The following is a 2,500-nucleotide window of genomic DNA, read 5'->3' on the forward strand; positions in this document are numbered from 1 at the left end:
TCAATCGATATCTTCACTGTCATTGCTGCAGAAAGCAAAAAAATAACTTTTTGCATAAGGCTCGTTGGTCTAGGGGTATGATTCTTGCTTAGGGTGCGAGAGGTCCCGGGTTCAAATCCCGGATGAGCCCTTTTGCAGATCCTTGAACAATCTCAGACAGGCAGATCTTGTCGGAACGCCGACTATCACCTCTTGGGCGCAGGACAAGGTGGCTGAATGGTTTTGGCGATAGGACTGCAAATCTATTTTGATAAGCACTTATTGGTTCAACGTCGCACAACATTTATTATTTTAGATAACCTGCAGAATGTAGGAGCAATTCTGACTTCCAAGTACAAGGATAATGATTCAAATGTAATACACTTGAAATGACATCCAGCCCCTAAAACAAATGAATTCCTCAGGCTCTGCATTGGCCGGGAATCGAACCCGGGTCAACTGCTTGGAAGGCAGCTATGCTCACCACTATACCACCAATGCTATGTGCAGCTCAGTAGCAACATTGAGACATCGACTCATAATTTGACCGTCATTTTGGTGGAAAGTGATAATTCACTTTCACGGTTTAGGTGTATGATTATGGCTTAGGTTGCGAGAGGTCCCTGGTTGAAAAATCTATCATTTTAATCACTACAGGTTACCTTCAGATTAGTCCCGTGACACTTGTTGGGAACGTAGGGCAAAACGGAGAACATTGCGACAAGTGGGGTCACATTAGTTTGTAGCCCAAGATTTTGGATTCTACAAACAGAACTTGGCAACATAGACGGTTGTGACTTCAGACGAGTCTCCTGACACTTGTGGGGGATGTAGAGAAAAATTGAGAATACCACCATGTTCGTGAGGGTCTCCTCATTCCAGAGAGTGGTCATATGAATTTGTAGGTCAAACGGTTCGGAAGCTAGAGATGTTTTTGTGAGAAGACCGATTATAGGTATTGTCTCATGGTCTCATTTGACTCAAAATAAATGAGTTCCATTCTTTTGGAAGTCTTATTTTTTCATTTGTTTTTAAAAAAATGAATTGATCTCATTTTGCACTTTATTAATTTGTAAAAACTCGTCATCATTTTGCTGTCGCGACTGAACAAGACAGAATGTGAAAGACACAGCAGATGAACTACAGAAGATTTGAACTGAAGCATGGTCAAGATTTTGGAAGACTGTTATGCTCACAAGTAAAGCACAAAACACTCACATGATGTTCAATCGTTCCAAGCACCATGGACACGTCAATCGATATCTTCACTGTCATTGCTGCAGAAAGCAAAAAAATAACTTTTTGCATAAGGCTCGTTGGTCTAGGGGTATGATTCTTGCTTAGGGTGCGAGAGGTCCCGGGTTCAAATCCCGGATGAGCCCTTTTGCAGATCCTTGAACAATCTCAGACAGGCAGATCTTGTCGGAACGCCGACTATCACCTCTTGGGCGCAGGACAAGGTGGCTGAATGGTTTTGGCGATAGGACTGCAAATCTATTTTGATAAGCACTTATTGGTTCAACGTCGCACAACATTTATTATTTTAGATAACCTGTAGAATGTAGGAGCAATTCTGACTTCCAAGTACAAGGATAATGATTCAAATGTAATACACTTGAAATGACATCCAGCCCCTAAAACAAATGAATTCCTCAGGCTCTGCATTGGCCGGGAATCGAACCCGGGTCAACTGCTTGGAAGGCAGCTATGCTCACCACTATACCACCAATGCTATGTGCAGCTCAGTAGCAACATTGAGACATCGACTCATAATTTGACCGTCATTTTGGTGGAAAGTGATAATTCACTTTCACGGTTTAGGTGTATGATTATGGCTTAGGTTGCGAGAGATCCCTGGTTGAAAAATCTATCATTTTAATCACTACAGGTTACCTTCAGATTAGTCCCGTGACACTTGTTGGGAACGTAGGGCAAAACGGAGAACATTGCGACAAGTGGGGTCACATTAGTTTGTAGCCCAAGATTTTGGATTCTACAAACAGAACTTGGCAACATAGACGGTTGTGACTTCAGACGAGTCTCCTGACACTTGTGGGGGATGTAGAGAAAAATTGAGAATACCACCATGTTCGTGAGGGTCTCCTCATTCCAGAGAGTGGTCATATGAATTTGTAGGTCAAACGGTTCGGAAGCTAGAGATGTTTTTGTGAGAAGACCGATTATAGGTATTGTCTCATGGTCTCATTTGACTAAAAATAAATGAGTTCCATTCTTTTGGAAGTCTTATTTTTTCATTTGTTTTTAAAAAAATGAATTGATCTCATTTTGCACTTTATTAATTTGTAAAAACTCGTCATCATTTTGCTGTCGCGACTGAACAAGACAGAATGTGAAAGACACAGCAGATGAACTACAGAAGATTTGAACTGAAGCATGGTCAAGATTTTGGAAGACTGTTATGCTCACAAGTAAAGCACAAAACACTCACATGATGTTCAATCGTTCCAAGCACCATGGACACGTCAATCGATATCTTCACTGTCATTGCTGCAGAAAGCAA

General features: G+C 41.4%; 4 non-coding genes across 4 annotated transcripts; 2 read left to right on the forward strand and 2 right to left on the reverse strand.

Annotated features, from left to right (window-relative positions):
* Positions 1–58: 58 nt before the first annotated feature.
* Positions 59–130, forward strand: trnap-agg. The gene has a single exon. It is a non-coding gene; the product is annotated as a tRNA-Pro (tRNA).
* Positions 131–408: 278 nt separating this feature from the next.
* trnag-ucc lies at positions 409–480 on the reverse strand. Its single transcript has one exon. It is a non-coding gene; the product is annotated as a tRNA-Gly (tRNA).
* Positions 481–1,289: 809 nt separating this feature from the next.
* On the forward strand, positions 1,290–1,361 carry trnap-agg. The gene has a single exon. It is a non-coding gene; the product is annotated as a tRNA-Pro (tRNA).
* Positions 1,362–1,639: 278 nt separating this feature from the next.
* Positions 1,640–1,711, reverse strand: trnag-ucc. The gene has a single exon. It is a non-coding gene; the product is annotated as a tRNA-Gly (tRNA).
* Between the last annotated feature and the right edge of the window lie 789 nt (positions 1,712–2,500).

This window comes from Oncorhynchus mykiss, chromosome 9 (genome assembly GCF_013265735.2).
Source record: "Oncorhynchus mykiss isolate Arlee chromosome 9, USDA_OmykA_1.1, whole genome shotgun sequence".
In the NCBI taxonomy this organism is placed as follows: Eukaryota; Metazoa; Chordata; class Actinopteri; order Salmoniformes; family Salmonidae; genus Oncorhynchus; species Oncorhynchus mykiss.